This window comes from Trachinotus anak, unplaced genomic scaffold (genome assembly GCF_046630095.1).
Source record: "Trachinotus anak isolate AG129_WGS33_773 ecotype Australia unplaced genomic scaffold, CSIRO_AGI_Tana_v1 ptg000025l, whole genome shotgun sequence".
In the NCBI taxonomy this organism is placed as follows: domain Eukaryota; kingdom Metazoa; phylum Chordata; class Actinopteri; order Carangiformes; family Carangidae; genus Trachinotus; species Trachinotus anak.
In genome coordinates this window covers 16288568-16316428 of record NW_027273876.1, presented here as the reverse complement: position 1 = coordinate 16316428, position 27861 = coordinate 16288568, and positions in this window count along the sequence as shown.

Here is a 27861-nt window from a genome sequence, read left to right as displayed (position 1 = left end):
TGTAAAATATATATGCTATGAAGCCTATAACAGCTTAATTACCTGACACAGTTGCAAAATTGTGAAGGGAAAAGAAGAGAGAAAAAAAAACAGTGATATGTTTCCAGTAGAAATATTGAATACAAGGAATCAAGATGTCAGGAAAACAGATGGAACCTTGAAATAAACAGGGAGTTTCTGTTTATAGATCTTACATTACAGCTAGAGTTCAACCAAATGTGGGAACAGGAATAGCTCCTCCCCCCTTTTCAAAATCAAATGTATAATGGACTGAGAGAAAGTTCCTCCTCCTCTGCCTGTTTATTAGGTTTTTAAAAAAATCACATTTGATGCTAGAATTGTACATCACTCACAGATGAAGCAGTATAAAGTCTCTTTTAAGGAAGCAATATCATTTTAAGCAGACCATCATATTAATAATAAAGAGATTTACATAGAGTTTCTTTTGTGTTTATTTTACTACCAATTTGAGCTGGTCCAATGAAATGAATGGGCTGATATATCATCAGCTTACTGCAGATTTCTTTAAACTCCCAAATATCAATACCATCTTAAAAATCCAGCATTGGTTGGGCCATACTAAAGCATTACAAATCTTATTTCCTTGCTGAAAACAAAGCTTCCTCCACTGACTGCAACAGTGCTTAAATTCGCATCAGTAGCCAGCAGCAGTGGCAGGAATATGGGTGATGTACTGTATTTCCAGCGCCACTGCCAACATACCCACAAAAATACAAGCTGTCATTCAACTGCATTTTGGTTCTTTTATTAATACTGTCATCAATCAGGCTCTGTGTCTTGTCTCTGTGATTACAACAAATCTCTACCTGTATGACTGTTGACATTAAAGACAGATTGGTGACAGTCACACAGAATATACCAAGACTTCAGGAGAGAAAGCATTTGACCACAATCATGAAGACTTTTGTGATGGAATAAGCATTACCTCTCCCCTCCCCTGGGACGCTGGCTGTAAGAGGAAGCTGGACATGTTAACAGATTACAGACTTTAGGTCCTGAAACCCCATAACACATATTATATGCATCAGCACAGGAAGCATCACAGGCCAGCTCTCTGCCAAGACTACTCATACACCTGACAGGAGAGAGACATCTGACAGGAGTTTAAGAGAATAAGAAATATGTAAATAATTATGTTACTGTCTACCAATTTTTAAATGTCTTTTCCTGTTGTTTTTCTGACGAAACCTAGAGAATAAGTAAACACAGGCTTCATGAAAAGGATCTCATGAATGTGATATCCTCTTGAGTTACATAAAGCTGTGGCTGCTTTTAAAGCCAACATGACTTGGTTGTCAGTGCTTTTCATCAACACTTGAACGCACCTCCACACAGTGCCTAGCCATGTTTTTTAAATCAGTGCATACTTTTGACAATATTATGACACCAGGAGAACGAACCTAAATGTAACCTTCACTGTGATGGATTACCTATTATGGTGAGATTCAAGAATGTGCAAATGAAATGATCACGCAACATCTGCAACAGTCGCAGCAGTGATTCAACCTGAACAAAGATAGAGAGAGACACAACTAAAATTCAATAAACTGCTCTCACCTGACTCCTTGAAACTTTTTTTTTTCGTCTTTGTCTGATCAGCCCTTTGTTTTTGTTTTTTTGACAATGGGCCAATCACATCTTTCAATGCCTTTATTAAACAGTGCATTTATTTAAAAAAAAAAAAGATGCCAAAATGGATAAAACAAAACACAACAGATGGGCGGTGTTCGATTGCTTGTTGAGGTTCGGTCGGGGCCAAAATGCCAAGATTGATTGATTTGTCTCTGTCCAGCCCTGTTAGGATACCTCATCTCAGGGGAAATATCCGTGTTAGTGTCAGGACTGATCTAATACGTACTGTATGTGTATGCAGAATGTCTGCCTGTGTGGATTGGGTGCTGCAGGTGCCAAGTCTGCCTTGAGTTTTCCTTAAGGATTTATGGGATGGGATTTCGATCATTAGAGGACAGTATCCCATATCTCATCCCAATATCCCATCAGAGTTCAGGATCTGTAAAACAGGAAGGATCTCAGAGAACCCTGTTAGGATGTTGATTTTCTTCTATAGTGGTTTTATATTTTAGAGTGGGTTGTCTAGAGTTTGATAACTATTGTGTCACAAAAATCACTGCTTCCTTTTGTCATGGAATATTAACACGAGGAGCTGATTGACCAAAGTTAATTCAAAAATGTCAATGTTAAATATGTCCACATTTTATTCTTCATTTTCATTGAGACAGGCACGTAAAGGATCTGAACATTGATAGCAAATGGTTATAGAGTTAGATTTGTACCTGTATGAATAAAAGTGGATGTTATTGGCCGAACAGCTGTGAATGAACCAAGCATGAAGCATGAATGAAACACCTGATTCCAATCAGCTAATACAAACTTGACCTCAGTGTTCTGGCTGAACTCAGGCTTTATTTTTTGATGTTGGCCCTCATCAGTATCATTTACCACTTTGGAAACATGTGACTTACTCATCAGTGTACCAGCGCCCACTGAGAGAGTTGCTGTGGCTAATCGGTGCCCAAAACCCAATTCATTTTGTAGTGATTCACTACCTGCTGACCAGTTTCTAACACACCCAGAATATCCTCTAAGTTGTAAAAGGACTTCTGTTGCTCCTTTGAAAGGCTGCAACAGCTCACACTAATTTCTACTTCAGTTTATTCCAAACAAACTGAAAACATGTATCACATCCTGTGCAAGAGAGGTTTAGTGGAAAACACCTACCTGGTGTAAATAATGTGGCCATGACTTCACTCAAGAACTTTTTGAGAATCAAGATGAAAACTAACATTAGATATTTTTATCACCTGTGATTCATGACTGTTGGCATTAAGCCACATAAGCTTATTAATTATTCATGAGTTTTCCACTGACATTCTTGGAGAAAATGTCATAAGTCATAACACTCTTTTCAACACATACCAAACAGCTGGCTTTACTCTCTGAATAAAATCCACCTCTGCCATGTCCTCCCAACGTTTCACTCTAATATAAATATCATGTGGCACTGTAATTGGATCATTAACTGTGTATCTAATCACATTAATATCTTACATTTTCTGTCTGAGGGAAATTATAATTAATTGTATTTGATATATCAGGGGATAAAGAAAGCACGTTCTGCTGCGATCTCCACAAATCAGCTTTGTATTGAAGTTTCACAGTGAACCATGTTCAAAAAATAAACTGGAGCGTTTTGTGCCATTACACTCATTGTAAATCGGTGTGGATAAGAGCAATCAGAAAACTGAACCGGCTCAGTTTCCTCTCCCAGTAGTTGGAACAAAGCAGCAGCAGTGCTCAAATCTCCTGCCAGACAAAACTGCAGAAGAACCCTGGAGCAGATGTCTGATGGGAGAAATTTCACAAATTCTGCCAAACCTTCAGGGAATTTCACACTGACAGACGACAAGAGATGCCAGAAATTAGAAACAGAGAGCGAGCCTGAGAGAGAAAATGATGCGGTAGAAGCTTACCAACAAGAGTGGAGTTGAGTCTTGCATAAGAGGAACTGTTATCCTTCAGCAGGACTTGCAGTAACTGGCAGCCATTGTGGAGACACTTAACGGGGCTACCAGCTATCATTGATAACAATGATATCCAGACCCAATGGCTAAACTTTTGTCAGAAATTACTTTATTTTGAAACGTTATCTGTCACCGAAGATAAAATGTCCGATGAGCACGGCCACAAATTAGCGACTATTTCTCTCTCAAATGAAGTAATTAGAGACTACCCATTATTGGCTATGTAGCAACAACAAAGACTTAGAAATAGCTCTTTTAACACAAATGTAAAGCCTATCAAGTCATTCCTTCATGTCGTGCTTGTGAATTATCAAGAAGAAGAAGCTGTCAAAAATCTTTTGCAGATTTTTGTTAAAAGAAGAAATTAAATATTTGTGAGCAAAACTATAAAGCTTCTCAATTAGTAATCTATTTTTCCTTGGAACTCATGATGGATAATAAATCAGCTTTAATTATTTATTGATTACATTATACTTAAACAAATTTGGAGTAAAATGATACTGGTTAAGTGAATAACATTATAAAATCTGCACAGCTGTGTGAATTTGAGGAAGTTTTGGTGAAAAGGAACAAGCACACGTGCTCTGTAAGTGTTGAGATGCACAATTTAAAAAATGAATTCAAGAAACTTGTGCAGTTTGTTTATATTGTTCTTGGCATTTTTTTTTTTTTTTTTGCCTTTTAACAAAACCGAGAATAAGCAGTGGGCAGGCACTCTGTACTTCCAGCCAAGCTTGGATGTTAAAGCCAACAGAGTAATAGGATATCATTTGGATAAATCCTGGCATTTTGAACTTTTGGAAAATCAAATGTTGGTTATTTTAAGGGGAATGAATCCTCCCCAGGCTCTAGACACACGCACACACACACACACACACAAGCTGTTCCTCTCTCTGCCAAATTACAAAGAGGAAGATAAAATCAGCTGACTATATTCGACAGATTTTTTTTTTGTGTGTGTGTGTTCATTTTTCTCTTTGTTCTTCATTTGTTGTGACTTTATCAAAAGATCTTGATAGGTTTGAGGGCCTCGTGGAAAACGTGTTGTTTCTGGTGTGTAGAGCCTCATGAATGTGAAGTGCTGTATATTAAAGCTACATATATTAACTGAAAAATCTGGATTTCTTTTTACACGTGGATTTCAGATTGTGCCTCCATAAGCCTGGTCTTAAAATGTTTAGATTGTACATTCAGTAAGCCTCAGACTGTGCACAACTGTCAGAAAGCAGCTGGTTGTCTGCCTCCACATCATCTTTTTTAAAAGATGCCACTTTGTTGCACTCCAGGCAAAATGCTGCATTAATGTAGCTCAGTATCCAGAGGAACTGATAATCATGATTTATGTCCCATGCAAATAGTCAATGTCAATGTGTGAAGTGCTGTGGTCTTTGGAAAGGTATAAAATAAGAAATTACATTTATATATTACACTAATTTACTAGAGGAAACATGTTCCTGGCCATTTGAATGAAACGCCTGCCTCTTTAGATTCTGCCCAGTGTTCACTGGTATATATTGAACTAACTTTTGTCCCTCAGTCATGTAGTGCTGAGCTGGTCATGCACAATGGGTTTGAGCTTCTTTAATAAAAATAGCGGCCTGCTGCTCCTGGAAAGCATGATTGCAAGTTGAGTTTTCAAGCCATAAAAACGAAATTAATGATGTAAGAGAGGCTAAGATGCTCAGTAGAGCTGAGGAAAATTGCAGATTGGGTGATAATTTTCTGTGGAGTCATCACTTCTAGTCATTTGATCTACTGTCAATATAACAATATTGATTTGTGCAGCTTTAAGGTTTAGCTTCAGCATGTGGTCCTGTGTAAATGTTTACGTGTTTTAAATCATGTGTTTCAGTACGCCATAATTGACTTGCATATACTTTGCTGACTGGTGCGACTGGATGCAGAATATTTTGGACTCAGGACCCAAAAACCCACTGATTTGGCAAGAGCAGGATATTTGCAAGAACACACAGAACTAGTGATGAAAACTGGCTTCAGGCTGCATTCTGGGAACAAATCACAGAAGCTGCAACCGTGGTGTGTCACTGGATCGACCAGCACTCTGAGGAACCAACATAAGCACAGCTCCATACCATAAATACGCAAGTACAGTCATAAACACAAGTGAAGTAGACGTTAAAATAACAAAACTGCTGTCCTGCTATGTGGCGTCCACACTGTAGGGCCCCTGACTCCTCTGTTTGTCTTGGACCAGCTTCAGCAACACACCGATGACCCCTGTAAACTCTTTTTTTAGGTGGATACTAAATAAAGTATAGTTCATGGACATTAAGAATTTTGCAACATAAAAAACAGAGCCTCATTTTTTTAAAAAGTTTATTTATATCAGGGATCATGTACAAAATACATTCATCTCAAAAAAGAGAAAAGATTCCTGTGCCAGATTTATCACTGATCTCCATCTGCAGTCTCTGGGCAGGTGAGGGGAACAGTAAAACACTGAGAAAACCCAATATTACAACTGCAAACCGGCCAACATCCTATTCACAGGTATACACTCATACACAGACACACATACACAATACACACTTCATATGCACAAACTGCACTGAGTGTCCATGTCAAGGCTTTCATCTTCAGTTTGTCTTGGTTTGACAAAGCTGAGATATTTGTTTGGTATGAATATGTATGAACAAATCTTTAACACTGACTCTTTAGCCCAAGCTGAGTTTATACTGAGTCATCAAATCAAATCACTGATCAAATCAATAGCTTTTAGCAGGGGGACTCGCTGGTGTCAGTGAAAGCACTCTCATGAATAAACTTGTTTTAAAAAAATGCAAGAGCCACAGAAACATTTGTGATGTGACAACTCTGTAACTGTTAAACCTGTACAAGCTGAACTTTGTATTGAACTGAATGTGACCCTTTGGGCCAGCACCAATTTTAGCACCCAATATGATAGCAGTATCAAAAGTATGTGTGCAGTTACTGTTGTACAGACTGAAGTGATTTTCAACCCTTTTGCAACTGCTTAGCTTAGAAAGAAGTGAATAAACAACACGGCCGGTCACCATGAATCGTACCTGAACTGAATGAAACGATTCGAATCAGCAAGTGATTTGGAATTTCCACCTCTATCACTCAATATCTAACGATAGGGTATACAATACAGTACATCTTGTCCACACAATACATATAAATATGTCAGAATTTCACTTGTCACTTCTCTTTTCATTCTCATCAGTTATTAGAGAAATCCGATGCTTAGTGTTGGACGGAGGACTACGGTGGCCTTGAGAGGTCAACAGACTGCAGCTTAAGGAAACACATGCAGATAGACAAAACAAAAACAAATGCAGAAGAGATCTTTTCAACATCAATTTGACAACACATGCTGCAAATAGCCACGACACAAGCAAATATAGGAAGGCACTTGAATTAGCATGTGTTGCACGTGTTTTCTTAAGTTGCAGTACGTTGAGCTCCCAAGGCCACCACAGTAATAATAATACAGTAATAATGTGAACATGCACAAAACTGAATGAAAAACCTGCATTTTGTTGCTTTTTTTTTTCATTAAAAATCTGTCCACATATTTTCTAGACAAGCCAGCAGGTGTCAGATCGACAGACATCAGTGAGATCTGTTAAATCAATAAAACAATGACGTAACTCAGACTTCTGCCTCTCTGCCTGACTCTGGCTCTCTACCTGTATTTGAGCTGTCTCTCAGTCTAGTTCAGCATTCACTTTGTAGTCATCACTGTCAGGGAAAGAAATTCCACAGATATTCATCATACAGACAAGACTCTCACTTTCCACACAACTGTCTGTCTCACCATGCCCCTCCTATTGTCTCAGTTTGCATCTCTCACTCTGTCCCTTCCATCATCAAAGGAGTTTTGTCATTATCCTGCTTTGAACCTCAGGTTCCTAATTAAAAATCGAAATGAAGAAGTAATTCTGTCTTAAATCCACCCTAAGGATTAAAGGCTTCAAGAAAACTCCACCCCACCACCCATTTTGCTGGACTCTGTGTGGGTTGTGGTTTAGGGTTAGGGTAATTAAATCAGTGTCTTTTTGGATTTTTGAGCTTTGATTTGGTGGCAGCACTGCTGTTTACCCTGCGGTGCACTATCAGGAGAGGCAAACCTGGCAAATGCATGGCTCCAAGGGCAATAAAGCCCCTGATGGCTCTTCATGGTGGCACATTTTACAATGACAACTTTAAACCCATTTATACCTCCCATGGTCAAGGTCAAAGGTCATGGTCACGGTGACAAAATGTGGACCTCACAATACATGATTTTATATCTCGAGAACTGTCCAACACTCAAGGATGAACTGATCAGATTTTTGTGGTCAAAGGTCAAAGGTCAAAGTCAGTGTGACCTCACAAAACACTTTTTAGCCATATCACTCAGCAACTATAACAATTTTCACACAAATGGATCATATTTTATATGACTCTGGATAAACAGGGATGTAAACTGAAACTACAGCAGTAGTGGAGGTGACAATGTTTGTGTACAATGTTCACATATGTTCTGTTGTCAGTCCAACATCTGAGACTACCAAGCTGTGTTCTCATCTGGTCACTATTTGGTGGAGAAACAATTACTATTGTTACAATGGTTACAGTTAACAACACAGATATTTTGACAACTCAACCACTGCTGCTGTAGTTGTCACATTTTTGTATGAGCCAGAGATACAACCTCACGTCATGCCTCCAATAAGTGCCATAACACACATAAGAAGAGATGAAATTAGTGAGTTTATTGAAATAGTATCTTCTGACAGTGAAAGTCATCCTCAGTTGGCTTTTGTCTTCCAATTTCTTTCTGTTGCCTCTGTCAACTCAGATTTGTCTGTGATGTAGTTTGGAAGCAGTCTAAAAACATAAATCTGAGCACCCAGGGTCATTTGTTTCAGCCATTGTTTGTCTGTAAAGCAGTCATGGAGATTATTCCATCATACAGACCTTATTGTAAGTTTGAACACTTTCTAAATGTTTAAATGAGCTCAGTGATAGACAAGCATTGGAGTTTTGACAGAGGGGGAACTTGATTTGAGCTGCTCAGCAAACCGAGCAGTGATAAACATTCCTACATTGTAATTATCCATTAACGAAGAAGTCAAATAGCAGTAGCTGTTCCAAAGCCAGGCCTCACACCTCAGCCCAACTCATGTATGTCTATGCATGTGCATGAGTGTGTTACTATAAAAAAATTGGGGTTGGCAGTGGCAGCAGATTTTTTGGTCATTAATTAAATGTAATTGCAGTTTAACCAAACTGTTATCAGCTTCTCCTCAAACAAGCATTTTGGTTGAAACTCAAGATCCTTTTCTACATTTGGCATCATCTGCTCTACTCACACTTTATATAAACACTTTATAAATCCTTCCAACAACGAGTGTCTACACACACACACACATATACAGTATCTTTAAGCTCCAAGCAATTGAGGCACTTACTTATAAATGAGGCCTGTCTCAGATTATTCATGGAGGCTGTGCAACAAAACCACAATCTGCCCAAAGCGAAAAGCCAGAGAGGTAAAGAGCCTTAGCCATGATTTTTCTTTTTGATCCTTTGTCTGGAGAGGGAAAACTTACATAAAGGAAATATTAAGTTTCATATGTTCTTCTTTCATTGTAACTAGCCAACTACGCCTTATATATCCCCATATAGGTTGATAATGTGAAGAATTTAATGCTCTGCATGAAATGATTGTTCAAAATAACCCCCGTCAGGTATTTAAAAATGCTTCACTAACATGCATTTTCTGCCAGTTCTTAGACTAAAGTAATGTTGTGAATGCACATATCTTTAACTTAATCCCAGGACACATACGTCTTTGAAACCCATCAGTATTTATATACAGTATTTTGTTCATATGCTACCTTCATAAATTTGCACAAAGTAATTGGAGCATTTGCATGTTAGAGAAGAATCTGTGACAATTTGTAATGTTTGTTATTTTTGTATATTGCATGTTTGTTTACATTGCAGTCATTTCTACTTGAGATGGTGGGACATTCTTTGTACTGAACCCTGTGGCTGGTTGTGGCTTTTACCTTCTTGCTGTGAGGTGACAAGAGTCACAATTGCTGAAGCTGGGATAACATAAAATTTCACATTAAAAATGTCTAACCTACAAAAGAAAAGTTAAATTGAAATTTAGTAATGTATGTCAACTTGGAGGTCAGTCAGGTAGGTGGGTGGATTATAACGCTTGCGTCATCAACGTTTCTGTGCTCATTCCCTCCCATCTCCCTTTCAGACGCTACCATGAGGCCATCCTCCCTCCATTTTTCGTCGGAGTTGAGACAGTTTTTACATCGAACACTTTCGGTGGATTTCTTTCGACCAAACCACAGTTGGTGATTGTTGGAGCAACGGACAGACGAGCCAAGACGTTTTTGGTGAGTTTTCTTTTGTTTTTCTCTCGAGTTTAAATATGATTTGTGACGGTGGTTTAACAAGGCAGTTAAGCTAGTCTTTGATTGGTGAAAGAGAAAAGCTTGAATTCAAAAGGTGCACCGTTGTATTTTTCTGTTTAATAAGGAATATAGGTTTAAGAATATTTCCTTTCTTGACATTTTGTGAGTTTATTTTGATTATCTTTAGACTAATTAAGTTGAGAACCCGCAAACTCGCCGTGGGGGGAGTGGGGTGCGCCTCACATACACCTGACGTCAGAAACATGTCACCCAGCTGTAGACTCATCCAAATAAAAAATGCCAGACCTTTGTGCTACTTTTGGATCCACTAATGCAAGAAAAAAACTACGCATGAAGGGAAATTTCATAGGTGAGAAGTTGTCCAATATTTTACTGTTATGAACATGTTGAATTTGATTTATCATCATAAATAATTCATATATGAAGCTAACATAAAGTCAGGTGACTGTCCTGATATTTAGTTAAGCTAACTTGTCTAAAGTAGTAGAGGTAGGTTTAAGTCAAGCTTGATTTTTCTAGAGGCTTCCTCTTAAAGCTATGACTTGGTGTAGTTTAAAGACACTTTAAAAGACAGGAGCCATTCCCAGACCTCACCAATGAGAGGGAATGAAATGGATGAAAGACTGCAGAGCATTTGGCGTTCGAACGGCCCACTGGTCAACCAGAGTCCCATTAGAAACTCAGCACAACAATGAGGAAAGGAGGAAGGGTGATGATGAAAAATGGATGTATGTGGTGGATGAATTCCATATGCCGCTTTCCTCTCAGACAGGAGCAAGAGACCTGGATCAGGTTTCCCGTCCCAAACCCCAATCCTAGACCATCAGTGAGAAAGCAGAAAAACTGACCACAAATCAGCATCTAGGGTTTCTTTATCCTCTGCCATCAGAACTTTATGTATTACATATTTGCCTAGTCTTTATAGTTTTATTCAAGATGACAGAAAGAAAATGATGTAGCACACTAAGGTTTTGATCAAAGACAAATTGGCACTGTTAACAAATAGGCTCTGACACCCCAGGGTCATGAGCAGCAAATCCCGTTTTTCACACACAAACACGTGATCAATTCACTTCACATTAACCCAATATACCATGACTTTATCTCTTGTTTCAAAGACAGATGAAAACCATAAGTACAATATTAAACACAGTTGGTTAGTCCAACTACTTCAGTGTACTCTGATAGCCATTTGGAATTCCTATAAGCACTAATTCAGTATTTATTTTGCATTAGTACTTGGAATTCTTCACATCATTAAAGGTGTTCTATAACATCTTGTTGGTGCCATGGCAAATCAGCAGTGCTGCTGATCAGTGCCAGTCTCTGGTGCCTCATGGCGGCTGAAATGTCAAGCTTTCCAACTGGCTGAGTTGATGAAGCTCTGTGTATTTAATGCTCCAGACTCCAAGGCTCCCTGAACTACTCACTGTGAGCACATAAGTTAGCTTCCCCAAAGTCCAAGTAAACACTAGCATAACATTTGAATAGTAGCAGGGTATAAATGCTGATGTGGAGTTTGTGCTGTAGTTGTTGACCAGGTAAGGATCCTCACATGAGTCTGAGCTTTGTGCTAAGTTGTTGGTTGCCAACAAAACAGCTGCTTATATATTTTTGATGATATATCAGCACTACATCTTTATAACTGTGTTTTGTTTTTTTTCATAGTTGATACCCACTTAGTGTGGAATATGGACATCAACACCCAATATTATGTTACAGGTTTCCCAAAAACTAATTAAAGAAACAAGAATGTACATTGACATTTTGGAAAGAAGCTACCTCTGTCTCTCTATTTCAGTTCTCACGCCACCAGTTTTAACTCTTGCCCTAAAGCAGCGTTCAAACTGACGGTCACCCTGTGTGAAAAACCGCAATCCTCTCATTCATTTCGATGGAGCCAGTCTAATGAGGAGGTGGGGTCCAAACTCAGAGGGCTCTGGCAACATGATGCTGCCTCATCTAGAAGAAGAACTAGATTCGGCATGTGCTGCAGCACAATCCAGGAATGCTCTGCATTGGCCACTCATGCATGCAAAACGCACATTCCTGGTAGATTACTTTGTAGTGTGAACACTGTCTATCTGCTGTTTACCCCACGATCTTAGCGACAAAGGATAAAAATTGTGGTGTAGAGTGTAATGTAAAATCCTGACCATATTACAAACAGTGTATCTGATAAGCCTTTAAAAGCATTAATCTGTATTTTATTGTATCACCAATAGTTTAAACCTGCAATACCCAATTTTTTTTTAAGTCATGACAATGGAAATCCTGTCTTGTTTGTATTTCAGCCGCCTCTCCAGTTGACCTATATGAAGCCATGTTGGTTCTAGATTTGTAATATGACTGAAAACCCTCGTTTTTGTAGCCTAAATCTTTGCTGCATGGTTTGTACTCTGCAGTATACCCCAGCCTGAAGGTTGTGTGTTTTTCCTCAGATACTGCAGTATTGCATTAAAGAAAATGAAAGAACAAGCTGAAGCAGATAGGCAAAGCTCAATTTTTTTCCTTGCACCATTGTGATCAACATTTTTTGGCTGGACCGCAACAAAGGGGTCCTGCAGTCAACATCAGCAGCAGAGGGAGGGAGGAGGACAGAGGAGATGACTAACAGTGACCGATGTCTGTGTTCTTCACTCAGTGTCAGGAATATTATTTAGTTTATTAACATTACTTCCAAAGAGACATTACTGAGTTTATATACAGTGACTCTGCTCCTGTAAACATTATTGCTGCTACTCTAAAGACTAATTTTGTTTCAACTAATCCTGTTCTATTTTTTTTTTTAATAATAACCAATATGAGTATTAATAAAGAACCAGATAATCTGTACTGTATTGATGAGATAAGATACACCTGATGGGAGAACATCCACTGTTTCACTGCTACAACCTCAACCTCAACATCCCCCAAACAATTAGGGAAAACCCAGCATTCACATTCAGTGTGCAAACATTTGACACCTCAGTATTTGTTCATTTGTCCAGGCTCGGACTGATAATCTGCGCAACCGGTAAAATGCCCGGTGGGCCGGTCCACATTTGGGCCGGTAGCCTCTGATTTTTTTTATGCAAATGCAAAATTTTTAAGTTATTTATTTCTGTAGGCTACATAGGCTATGTTCAGCGGCCCATGAATGGCCCCGCGGCCCGTCAAATTCAGTTGCATCCATTTGGCTTAGGGGGTTGCACAGGCCAATATACCTTATTTGCCTCTTCTGGTCAGGTTTAGAAGCAGGAGCGTGTTACGATCGCGCCCCCTACCCCCACCCCTTAAGTGGATCGGCCCATGCAGCCGCTATGTGTATGGGAAAAATTTACGGTGATAGAGTATTGGAGTGAAGAATAATGAGAAAATAAATTATGGATGACAGAGGCTCCAAAAAGAGGAAAGGGGGAGTGGAGAAGGTCTGCGAGAAAAAATAATAAAAAAATAATATTGTGTGATTGTTATTTATCATCAGAAACCTGAAATAAGACAAAACGCTTACTTCCTTTTTTTTTTTTTTTCGTTCAGTGGCCCTAATATGCTGTCATACTGTGATGCAATATGAGTTTTTATTCTTCTGTGTTCTTGTAATAAGAAACATGGTCAGTTTGTTTTGTGCTGTAAAACTGGAACTGTGGGAAGTTTAATTTGAAAAAAAACAAAACAAAACAAAAAAACTTCTGTCTCTTCATTAGTGGTAATGTCAGTGTCATTCATTTAATGGCCTTGAAAACAAGAGTATTCAGCATTGTAAAGCAAGTAGTATAGCAAAGTAAAAACAGGTATTTGTGTGGATGTTCAGTTGCTGGAATAAGCCAACCTGTCAGTAAGAACATGTTTATAGGTGTTTATAGGTATGTGTCTCCAGTGCTGCTCACATCAGCCTGAAAATGCCCTGACTCAGGGTCTTATACCTTCTGATATTGTGCCTTTAAATTAATTTTAGCCTCCTCTGATGCCTCCTCTCATTTCAACAGATCTGGGTCAGTAGTTCTCTTCTCCTACTGACACCTGTCTGAAAAAGTCCTGCCTCCCAAGTCTTAGTTATCAAAATGTCTTTTAATGAACTAACCTTAAAACTGGGTCTCCAGTGCTACTGTATGGGAAATTCTTATAAGTAACGCTGTTCTCTAAGATCATATTGTATTGTGTATTATGGAACACTACTTCAGCAAACAAGCAGATTATGGGAACCGCAATCCCTGTCTGCTGACATGTGTGGGCCCCTAAACTGATAAGAGGGCCCAAACCACTGTATGTTACCCTTTTAAGATGCTGTTTCTGTCTACATAGGCAGGACAGAGTGTAACTATGACAGATTAAGTGATTCACACAAGCTGTATAAAAACCTACATGATCTCATGTTCATTGCTCATTTGGCATCTCATGCTTGGTAGCGCTTGCAAATGCCTGGATTAAATTTACAGAAAGACAAGAGTTGATTCTGTTCTTTATTTAACAGAAATTGCCACCACACTACTAAAACCAGCCTGGAAAATGTTCTTACTCAGTATCTTATACCTTATGATATTGTGCTTTTAAATTAATGTTAGCCTCCTCAAACATTTCCATTTCAAAAACTCAGGGTCAGCACTTCTCCTCCCCTACTGACACCTGGCTGAAAAAGTCCTGCCTCCCAGGTCTTAGTCATCAAACAAATTGTAATAACATTTTTATAACTGTGTCTCTTCAGTGCTGCAAACATCAACCTGGAAAATTCCCTGACTCAGGGTCTTGTACCCTCTTATTTTGTGCCTTTAAATTAATGTTAGCCTCCTAAAATGCCTCCTCTTGTTTCAACAGGTCAGGGTTAGTAGTTCTCTTCCCCTACTGACACCTGGCTGAAAAAGTGCTGCTTCCCAGGTCTTAGTGATCAAAATGTGTTTATTAACCTGGTTATAACTGTGTCTTTCCAGTGGAAAATTCCCTCACTCCAGGCCCAGCAACCTCTGACAGTTTAGTGAATCTGACGTTAACGTCCTAGAAATGTCAATGAACTGTCTTCTGCATCAAGCAGGCCATTCCTTAAATTATCTACTTTCTCATTAGACACCATTCTTTCTTCATGACATCTACATTTTGGGTCAGTAGTTCTGCTCCATGCTGACCAAGCAAAACTTCGCACATCTCAGTCATCCAATTGTTTATCTTTGCTCTTTGTATCGTACTTGAGCAACAACTGCTCCTACATCCACAGAAGTTGCAGTACCTCCAACCTGCTGATAACACAACAACCTTCCCTTCTGCTGTAGATCAAGCAGGCTATTCCCATCCGTATCTGTTGAACTGAGGTCTGACAAATTTGTCTATGGTTTATTATGAATTGACTTGACAAAACTCAACGTGTTGAACGTGTTGTTCTATATATGATGTCTTTATGGAAATGTGTTTTTTTTCCTTTAAGCAAGCTAACTTTGTCTCAGAACTTTGGAAAAGTAGGTATTCCAGTACTGTGATCAAGTCTGCAGGCTCACCATGGTGATCGGCTCAGACCAGCATCTGGTCATCCAAATCTCCGGCCTCCAGCAGACCTGCAGTCTTTATATGTAATACTTATTCTCTTTGCTTCATGACAAGGTTGAAGCAATAATTTAAAAAACACAAACAAGATTATTGTTTCACTGCATTGATTATTTTTTTTATAAATAAGATACTGTCTTAAATTATTAGCTGCACATGAATCTTTCAAATTCATGCATGCAGACAAATTAAAGGAAAAACCTGATTGAATAATAATCAATAGGGATGCCTCAATGCAGGACACGAGGGCTGATGAATGAATGCTTTGATGAGTTTGAAAACTATGAGAATCATACTGTGCACTGTGGCTTCCAGAGTCACCAGATCTCAACCCAGCTGAGACTCTCACCAAATGAAAGACTGGAGTCCAAACCTGCAGTACACTGCAGCTCAGAGACTGTTTTACCTCTTGACTTCAGTATTTCTACGTCATGTTTCTTTAAGCTTCTATTTCACCACTTTTCAGGGGGAAATGTTGTACGTTTCACTCCACCACATGTATCTGACAGCTCTAGTTACTGGTTACTTTACAAATTAAGGTTTTAGTTAGAACATGTTGTTGTGCGTCAGTAGTTATCAATTATGAATTATGAAAAGCATGTGGTCTCCCCCACCCTGAATGATCTGAGTCCCAACAATGTTAATAAAATTAAACCTTATACAAAAGCACACACACACAAGAAGAGATTAATTGATACTACAGCAAACAGGAGGCAGTTGTGGTTATAAAATCAGGATTTCACCAAAGGCGGTCCAGCCATATGCGAGGTTTTGACCTCGTCTTGTTCAAAACAGTGACCAGTTTATTCAAATAAAGAAGACAAGAAAGAAAAGGAAAGAATGAAAAGAAAGCAGGAGATGTGTGGTTTAGATAGCAGAGCGCAGTCATAATGGGCTGGTATGATGTATGAGCCAATTTAAATAACATAAACCTTCGCTTCATATGGAAACTTGACACACATGCATGCTTACACACACACACACACACACACACACACACACACACATATATATATATATATATATATATATATATATATATATATATATATATATGCACATACAGTGGTCCAGAACATATGGCATTAACAAACAAACATTACCCTTTGCTACTCCACGTGCCTGACTCCCTGGAGCCATTGGAGCCATAGCTACAACAACTGGGCTACTTCAGTCTATTTGGCCAGTCCACCTTAATCTACATCAGTCGAGCTACAGGAGCCACAGGATGTTGGCACACAATGAAAAACAGCAAAAGAGAAGTGCAGAAATTTCCCTCCCGCTCACCGTACCCTCAACACATCCCATTCCTTCCTCTAGTTCTCCATTTAACATGAAACTCCTTCATCTCTCTCACTGTGAAAAAAGAGAACTTCACATTTAAAGCTGTATGATTTTTTTTTTTTTTTTTTTTTTGGCACATGCAGAAGAAGATAAAAACTAGCCCAGCCATATTGTCACCTTAGTAAGGTGAATGCATACATTTGCCTGTTTCCACTTTGAGCAGACATGGTGCGGTTGTGTTTATGGCCACCTAACAAACACAAGTCTAACAATAACTCATTTCAATCAAAACCAAAACAAAAGACGGTGTTGGGTGATGTCTGAAATGCCGTGGGCTCATGGGAATTGTATACCAGCACCATTGCTTCTCCCGGTTTGGATTCCTTCAGTGTCAGTCACTGAGGAGATTTTAACCGCTAAAGGCACTGAATAAAGTATAAGTGAGATTGCTGCTAACTTTTGTTTCCAGACATTCGCAAGGTGGTCCCCCTCTACATAACAAACAGACCAAAAATACGTATAACATAGATTTCATCATTTTTAGACATTTTAATGTGGAAAAGTTACATTTTATAACTGTAGGCTCTGTTTTGGTCTGTTTTGTCTCTCTAGCTGCTAAATGCTCCACCAGCTAGTCACTTACTTTGTCTGTCTGCCATCTGGTGCTGGGCAGGTAACGTACAGTGAGTTTATCAAAGCTTTCATCCTCCTGCCACTGATTTACTCACCGTTGGCCTCCATCCCTCGTCCATCGCTGGCACCAGGCTGGCTGAACACACTGGCACTGAAACATGTGCTTTTGTCAACTCTCTGGTATATTGTTTTTGCTCTGAGGGGGTCCTCTGATAAACAGGAAGTATTTTATTTCCAGAGGGGAAGCTGGGTAGTGAACATGGTTCCACCTGCAATGTTTGACTAAAAAGGAATTAACAAAAAGAAAAGCCTACAGCGATGAGAGCCTAGCAACAAAACTGTAGACTGAATACAAAACAAAGAACGCTGGGACTGCACACATGCATTGATAGCTACACATTCACAGAGGCAACCAATCAATCATGCAATCAAATATGAATGTGTTCCTAAACGAAAACTCTCACACACACATGCACAGACCACGCAGGTGGCTTACCATGATAACAAACAGCATAATTAGGAAAATGTTAGAAGGCACTTTCTATTTCACATATCAGATAAATGAACGCAGAGCGTGGAGGTTTCAGCGATCAGGAATATCATCTAAACCACAGCCATTTGCCAGATGAAGTAGCGTCTGGCTGACTTAATGACAGAAAGGTGAGGTCGCCTCAGTGAGCACGGGGGAAATGTAATGGTAAAATAAATAAATAAATAACTGGCCCACAGCCATATACAATACCACTGCCTCGGGAGTTTGAGTTTGAGCCAGGACTAAATGTCCTCTGTGTTTCTCAAAATTAAAGCTGCGATTTGAATGAGATGAAAGATTGAATTCAGATACTGGATAAGCAAACCAAACACTGCAGAAACTGAGAATGGAAAGCTAAAACCGGCAAAAAAAAAAAAAGTAAATACATTTTTTTTTTATTTCATGTGCAATAACAACATTGTCCGCGCATCTTGTAGTTAGATGTAGAAGACTTTCTCTTGTGCCTGGCACTGTTCTCAGCGTTCTGCTGGTGGTGTGTGTCTCTTCCCTTCCTGCCCTCACTCTCCGAGCCATGTGCCCTCACTGTGAACGTTTGGCGTAGCAGCAGCAGCTAACAGATGCCTTTGCGGCACTCCAAAAGGGCAGCTAGGAAAAGCAATCTAGCCTCGCTGTTAAGGAAGTGCTGGACACCCTGGACCAATGCGACACGGCCTCCATCAGGTGAGGATAAAGAGCCGGAAAACGCAGCCACACAGGGAGTTGTTTGGTCTCTTGTTGGCTGCAGAAGGCGTCACCCAGCATCTCATTGGGAACAGGCACAGGAGGCTCCACTGGCAGGATGAGGGGCATTGTGCTACACCAGGCGAGCCTCTGTTTTCACTGTCAGACTCCATGTCTTCCGCTGGGAAAAGTCACTAAGAGCGTAGTCGCTGAGAGAGATGCAGATGAACTTCTGCATTGTGAACAGCAAAGATGCATCACAGATGAAAGTCTTTATCAGAAACAGAGTTGGTGAATGTGTGAGAGAACTTTTATGTTGAAATAACAACTAGGAAATCTATTTTCTTAATTTCTCCAGTACAGATAGCAGAACGGATAACATTGGAGCGTATTGTTGCTACAGTCTCAGACACAGAACTCAGAAACTGAACGAGCTTATTTAGAGACTATGGCTTTAAACGGTCGGTTCACTCAAATCACAGAAAATATGCATCATTTTTCTACTTACCCTCAGTGGTATTTACACATACATATAGTTTCATATATATTTGTCCATTCTTCTGTGATGTACTTGTTTTTGTTTGGTTGAAAATAGAGAAAATGTAATGTTTTTTCTCTTAGTGTAGTTTTTCCACTTCCAACATGGAAATGATATATTGAAATTCAAATCAATTCTTCAATCATGGCAAGTTGAAGTCCTCTAGTCTCCCCATCCTGACCAGCACATAAACTCCTAGTCTGGTCAGCTGTATTGGAGCTGAGGAGGATATCCTCCAGTCAACATAATGGCTCTGGTGAGTATTAATCTAATGCTCCTGTCTGAAGTATGGCGATGGAGGCTTACAGAAACCTGGCTGCGTCAGTGCATGTCTTCAGTTTTCTATGTCTCGCTCTGTTTTCTCTCTGTCCCAGTCTAACTTTTCTGTCATCCCTAATCGATGCCTCTCATTTCTTTCATTTAGCATGTCTGTCTTTAAACCCTCTTATTTTCAGATCGCCTTACCGTAAAATGTGCATTTTGAGGTTTTTATTAAGCAGAGATTTAGGAGAAAGTATTATGTCTAGATTGGCCTGAAAGGGAGTAAACAGAGACAAAGGGGAAAGGGAAAATGTGTAGGATAAAAGAGCAGACAAAGAAATGATACATGTCTGTCAGTAGATTGCTATTCATAGTATGTCAACAGTGAGAAAAACCATGTATTTTTATTTTATCTGACTCACAGGTTTTGTGTCTCCCTCTACTCATTTTGATAGATTGTCAAGTAAATGCCTCTAATCTCAAATTCTGGACGCGTGAAGTTGATGCTAAATATAGCTTTAGTATTTGGAAGCAGTTAATTCTGTCTTCTAAAGGATTATGACAGGATGTCAAAACTCGGTGGTCAGATTGAGTATACTGTTTGTTAATATAGCTGCATTCAAGACTAACAACATCCACAATAAAAGCTGTGTAACGTCCCTTCAAGTACAGTGTAGTAATGCACCTGAGGCTGTTTGCCACAACAACCGCTCCCACTGCACTTGAGGGTTTGTACAGAAAGGTGAGATCGAGTCATAGTTGAAGCACTGGCTTTTCTGGTTTTAGGAAGTTTACATCACATATTTTAAAACATGCATTGATGAGTAAAGCGGCCAGTTCTTTCTGGACCCTCCCTTCACAAACATTTCGTTGTGGCTCTTATGTAATTATACTCATTTGGTATCCAAATCAAAGTAAGAGGAACCATTATTTACATGATCAGTATCAAGTTCCCATGTGACCTATACCTGATGTAAATGTAGAGGAAGACACAGTGATCCCAAAAATAAGAGAAGCTTAATCCATAATCCGAACCAAAGCAGCACAGATGCTGTGCCTTTCAGGGAGGCCAAACACCCATTGGCCAAATGTAGATATGTAGCTTTAAGTAGAGCAAACAACACAGAGGAAGATATTTACTATCTATACCCAACAAACTTCTAACTTTTAAAGGTCTATATTAAGACTAGAGTATAGACCGGAACACAGTTTGATTTATAGTAGTCTTACATCTCTAGAAATTAAAGTTTATGACTTAACAAGGCAAAGCTAGATTTGTATTATGTGTTGTTTATCATCACACATTTAAGTTTTCCTTTCTCTTCATTTTCAGCTTGAACTACTGACCATTCCTTATTTCATTCAGTTTTTAATTTTAAATCATTTTTAAATACAAATCAATATATCAATAGTCCTGGTTCAGCAAAATGAGCTATTATGTGTGTTTTTGTGTGTTGTTAATGAGCCAATGAACATGTGAACATTGAAGTCCCATTCTTTTTAATACTGAAAGATTATGTAAAAGCTGTCATTGAACAGTTGCCTCTGTTATTTACTGGCCTTGATGCTTTGGTAAATAATTAACAATTTAGTGGCTGATTCATAACCCTCATAAAATCAGAAAAATTAGTGATGTGATTTGACAAACTTTAACCTTTCAGTGACTCCATCCTGGCTGCTTGATGACACTGATCTTTTTACTTTCTGTTTCATATTGAAAGTGATTTTAGGAAGGCAGCTGGCTGCTGTGAAACAAACAATTCAGGTCAAGTGGGTAAGCCTACGTACCAGATTTCTAAGCTGTCAAAGACAAAAAGGGTTTGGCATATGAATACTGGCAGGTGTGACAGTAACATGTTACTGAACAAGCTGTGAACTGCCAAGAGTCTTGCAAATGCAAATAAAAGCATTTTGTGAAAATGCACAGACAACTGAAAGGACGAACCATCAGGTCAGTAATTCTAATTTAACTTAACAGTATTATCTTTACATCCTTAACTCAATTATTGACTAACTTGACATAGTGTGTATTTAATGTTTAAAATGTTGCTTGTTAATGCATAGATGCATTAATATTAAGATTTATCAGATTTTTTTATTTTCTAATGCAAATTGGAAAGTCAGCTTTCCAAAGACTATAGTGTATTTTTAGATGGCAAGTTCATACTGTCATCTTTTTGGGACATCACAACACAATTAAGACATTTTGAGAAGTTAAAGGAACCAGTTGAATTATAAACTCTCAGTGCTTTTCCCAACTAGGGATATACTGTATGTAAGTTTTTGCTATTGCTAACATACCAGCCTTGAAGAAAAGCTGCAAGTTCAGTATCAGACTTAATTCCTCTTACTCACCAATAGCTATTCCAGTCGTGTCAGTGTTAACATTTTTGGCTTTAATTTCTATCAGTTCCTCTTTTCATCTACTGAAATTAGCATGCTAACTTGCTAGCTCCAGCCCAGTTGGCCTGTCTTGCCACTTTCAGACTGTCATTGTGACGGTAGCATCCAGGCTGCCCTGAAGAAGTAGTACTGCTCACCAGCCATATTATAACCATTAGTATTGCAAAATACAATAATTATTATTATTATGCTGATTGCCCCGTGAATCTCAACAAGAAGCCATGTTTAGCAGGAAATATCCCCTTTAAAACCACAATGAGTCAATTTATTTTCATGTAATTATAGAATCTTTCTGTTGGTATTTGTTTTTGTTTGTAAAAAAAAGATAAACTGGACAATCCAGGTGAAAGTTGATATAGTCAATTCATCTCATTCTCATTTTTGGTACCACCACTGGGGGTACCACAGTTTAAAAATTCAAAACCTACAAGTGGTTGCTTTTACTTATTTGTTTGTTTTGCTTTTTGTCAGATGATGAATCAACACATATAAAAGTGGGAATATAAGTCTCTTTATGACAGTATGCTTCGGCAAAGGACTACTTAGTTGTCAGAAGGAGGTAACCACTTTGTTCTTGTTCTAAAACACCTTTTTTTTCCACAAAGATCATGCTAGTATTTTTAGTATAAATGTTCTGGAGTAACAAGTTGTTCATCCATTATCTCGTACAGATCAACCAATCAATAGACTGCTCTGAACATCAAATTTGAATAAACTTTTGAACCCCACTGCATATGGACAGGGTGTTAGTTATCACTTGAACAGGAATCATGGCAAGTCAGTCAACCACCCAGTTTCCAAAAAAGTTGGGACACTGTGTAAAATGTAAATTAAAACGGATAACCTAACATAAACCCGTATTTCATTGGAAATAGAACAAAGTCAACATATCAAATATTGAAATGCTGAAATTAAAAATATATGCTCAATTACAATTTGATCCCAGCAACATGGTTCAAAAAAGTTGGGACAGGGGCAACAAATGACTGGAAAAGTTATGTAATACTAAAAAAAAACACCTGGTTGAATATCTCACAACTAATTAGGTTAATTGGCACCAGGTCAGTCGATGATTGGTTATAAAAGGAGCCTTCCAGAGAGGCAGTGTCTCTGTGCAGTGAGGATGGGGAGAGGTTCCCCACTCTGTGAAAGACTGCATGAGCAAATAGTGCAGTTTCAGAATAATGTTCCTCAGCGTAAAATTACAAAGAATTTGGGAATTTCAGTGTCTACGATTCATAATATCATTAAAAGGTCCAGAGAATCCACAGAGAAATCTCTGTGTGCAAGGGACAAGGCCGAAAACCAATATTGGATGGCTGTGATCTTCAGGTCCTCAGGCAGCTGCATTAAAAACAGACATGATTCTATGGCGAAAATCATTGCATGGGCTCGGGAACACTTCTGAAAACCATAGTCTGTGAACACACTTCTTTGCTGCATCCACAAATGCAGGTTGAAACTCTCTCATGCAAAGAAGAAGCCATATCGAAACATGATCCAGAAACGTCATTGACTTCTCTGGGCCCAAGCTCATTTAAGATGGTCTGAGGTGAAATGGAAAACTGTCCTGTGGTCTGACAAATCAAAATTTCAGATTCTTTTTGGAAATCATGGACACTGCGTCCTCCGGGATACAGAGGAGAGGGACCATCCAACTTGTTATCAGCGCACAGCTCAAAAGCCAGCATCCATGACAGTATGGGGGTGTGTTAGTGCCCATGGCTTAGGTAGCTTGCACATCTGGGAAAGTACCATTAATGTTGAACAGTATATGCAAGTTTTGGAGCAACATATGCTGCCATCCACACAGCGTCGTTTTCAGAGAAGCCCTTGCATATTTCAGCAAGACAATGAGACACCACATTCTGCGCACATCAAAACAGCATGGCTCCGCAGTAGAAGAGTCCAGATGCTAAACTGACCTGCCTGCAGTCCAGACCCGTCACCCATTGAAAACATTTGGCAAAATACGACAAAGAAGACCCCAAACTGTTGAGCAGTTGAAATCCTACATCAGGCAAGAATGGGACAACAATTCACTTTCAAAACTCCAGCAACTGATCCCCCTCAGCTCCCAGAGGTTAAAGAGTGTTGTTAAAAGAAGAGGTGATGCAACACGGTGGTAAACATGCCCCTGTCCCAACTTTTCTGAAACGTGTTGCTGGCATTAAATTCAAATTGAGCATATATTTTTCATAAAACAATAAAATTTCAGCATTTCAACATTTGATCATTTGATATATTGTCTTTGTTCTGTTGTCACTTAGATATGAGTTTACATGATTTGCACATCATTGGATTCTTTTTTTATTTACATTGTACACAGTGTCCCAACTTTTTTGGAAACCAGGTTGTAAAACCAATAGTTGTTGTACTGCACCTTGGTGAAAGTGTAACTAATAAATCTTTTTACACATTTCAGGCAGGGACTGTGAAAGCTCTGGAAAACAATCAGCACACAACACCCAGTGGACTGAAGCACCAGCCTTGTTCAACAGAAGGTCACTGAGTTCAGCTTTGTAATAGATTTTGCATTTGAACATATTTCCTCAGATTTAATAAACCAAAGACCTTCTGAAAATGCCCAGAGATCTACCACCTCATTTGTCTGATCTACTGAATAGACTCCATGAATCTGGGAGATCATTTATTGATCTGTATGAAGACAAAGAAGAAAGAATGCGTGCCATTGCAAGCAACCTTGGGGAGATATCTGAAGATGTAACAGATATGCAGCAATTCCCACATGCAACCAGAACCCTCGGAGCTGTTGTTGGTGGAGTTGGAGTCGTGGGGGCAGCTGCAGCTTTGTTCAGCGGTGGAAGAATTTTAACATTTGGAGGAACTCTAGCACTTGGTGGGGGTGTTGCCACTGTTATTGCAACTCATGTAATGAAGGTAAGGACAGAGAAAATAATTAGAAAAAAAGTGGAAAAGTTGGGAAATGAATTCATGACAATAATTGAGCTACAAACGTATGACCTGGAGAGAATTAAGGAGGTGTCTGAGGAACTGGAGGAGAAATCCTCTGCATTAATGACAAAAACGAAAGCACAGGCAAAAAATATTCTGTTGAGCATTGAACAGCTTCAGCAGCAAATCATTCCAACTGCTAATGAACAGAAAAACTTCATAAACTGTATCGCAGATATTGCCTTGCATTGTCAAAACACTGTTAACGAGTTTGCAAAGATGAGGGAGATGTTCAAGGACTTTGACGAAATGTAAACAGAATAAAACTGTGCAACATTCAGTCGTGAATTGAAGTACTTATGTGTATATTAGTAGAGTTTGTTGGTTTGACACATCCAGCCCCAAAAGACTTAAATGTTCACTCAGTAACGCTTCACGTAATCAAGAATAATGTCAATATAAATGTCTATATATGGCTTTATAATATTGTAAGGTCTTAACCTTCCCCTGTAAAGTGAAGTTGTTTTTATTAATATAGGGAAGAAAGAAATGGAAATGTCAGAAATGCTCCTTTACCTCTCATGAGTTGGAGGGGTGTGTCAGTGTGTTTGATTGACAGCAGCTGACAGGCTGCCAGAGAGCTGGTTCACCAAAGAGACATTGACAAAATAAACAAACTTGCTCTATTGCCTCCATGTCATTTCATTCATTTCAAGTTTTTATCTTCATTTTATTTTCTGTACCATCATTTTACAATGGGCGTATGTTTCATCTTTCACTTTTGTTGGTAATGTTTCAAAGAGTTTTCTTTGCTTTAAATTATCAAGGTATAAACATGTTTACTTTTTTAGCATGTGGACAGTTGAAATAAAAATGATTCAAGTGATTTTCTGTTGTTCTGTCTTTTTTAAACCTACGGTACAATTTCATAGTTTAGAAGCAGATTTTTTCACAACTTTTTGTTTGAGTTGCTGTGTAGTCGGCTGATTATTCATAACGCATGAGAAAGCCAAGGCCCTATCTGACTGAGTATGCTACTGAACTTCTTGTACAGGCACTGGTACCCAGAGTGCCCAGTGTAACCTCTGTAAATGGCCAAAAAGGCAGCTCACGTGACTCCATTATTTTAATAACTGCCAACTGACTCCCTGCTGCTGCTTACATTAAGTTTAAGTCACTAATTCTCACCTATGGAGTGGCCACTAGCACAGCACCCAGGTACCTGAACTCCCTTCTTGTTCACTGTGATCTGCAAATGAATAACTACCATCACTGCGAGGCAGGAATCCTCATTCCAAAGAGTTCTCTTCTGTATCATCCTTCAGTGGTGGAATTACTTACCGAACTCTGTTCCATCAGCAGGATCCCTTGGAATCCCTGTCATCTTCCCAGAGCACTGTGTCATCTGATATGCTCTTTCTCTCTATCTAGCTCTGAAACCTTCTCCAGCTCCAGAACACATCACTTGCTCGGCACTTATGTATTAGGCTACTCCATGCACCCGCAAGCCTTGTGGCTCTATCTTGTACTGAGGCGCTACTGTGGCTTGGGTTTTACCTCATTTGTAGGTCTCTTTGGACAGAAGCGTCGAAATGAATAAATGTAAATATAAATATGTCACAGAAAACAGATGCAGCTGGCCTTTTTGCCAATAGGGTTCAGTGAATGTGTCACCTTTGAACTGTTACCTTGCCATAATAAGCTAATTCTGCCCCAGTAGCCTGGCTGTGATTTAAATTTTTAGCAAATTTTTGAGAGTTTAATCTGGAACCATTTCTTGACTGGGAGCAGTTACTTCCCGTTCATTAGTGAGCTTTCAAGGTGAGTGCTTTTTTTTTAACCTTTAGGACAGAGTCTGGCTATTTCCCTGTGTTTTCAGTCTTTTTGTGAAGCTCAGCTCTAACTGCATAATCAGCACACAGACATAGCAGTGATGTTTATCTTCTCATTCAACTCTCATCCAAAACAACAAATAAGTGTAGTTCCTTTAAGCATATACAGTATGTAATATGGCAGATGACAGTGTGTTATTGTAGTTCTGACTCATTACCATTCATCAGTAAATGACAATATTGGTCATAGTGGTGCCCCTGTAACAACACAGAGAGAGAGGCAGACCCTCTCGGCTAAACTGAACATTTCACACATTTAAAGGACAACTGACCCTGCTTGTTTGTGGTCAAATGCAATAGAGATACATTCTTTTAAAAATCACATTACATTGTGGCTGACTCCACTCGACACCCTTGTCATATGTTTCCACTTTTGCTGTGATTTTATTCCTCTTCATTATTCATTCAAACAGAGCCGCAGCAGTGGGCAGCACTTGTAGCAAATGCCTTCCATCTGTCTCTAATTGCCTCAGTAGAAGTATTTAACACAAGGTGAAGTCATTAACACATGGACACACTTGTCAGATGTGGAGCCAGGCGGCCGTGGGCGAAAGAGCACACAACAGCAGACTAAAGCTCAAGCAACATCCACTGCACTCGAAGAAGTCTGAAGGGCTCCTGGCCAACATGCTGAGCATCAAATTAATCCTCAAAATACCTGAAGTTCAACGTTTAAAAAAATGCAACATAGAAAATATAGAGAAACCAGTTTGTAAAAGTCTTCACAGTTCAACAACTAGTGGTTTTTCATAGATTTAGAGTACAAATATTCAATTATACAATAAACATGAATAAATTGACAAGTAACTTTCTATTCACAATTCAGTATTTCTTTTAAATTATGTTACTTTATATATAATATAATTATTAATTAATAATTATTTAAGACCCAATGAGGTCTTGAAAATATGAAATCCTTCGACTGAGATCAAAAAGAGATGGCCACGGAGACTGTCGTCATTAGGGTTTCACAAGAAAATTTAAAAATCACAAGACTGAAATGTAATATACTATAGAAAACTGTATACTGTAATCACACTTATCATCATCATCATCAATAAAAGTGGGAAACCATTCCTAAGCTAAGCCAATAGCCCCATCTGCTGTTCAGCTGAGAGCACTGCATCCATCCAGATGCTCATGAAAACAGTTAGCGATGAGCAGTTAGTGAGAAGCAGAAAGAACATAGAGTGGAACAGGCCTTTTTGACATTTTG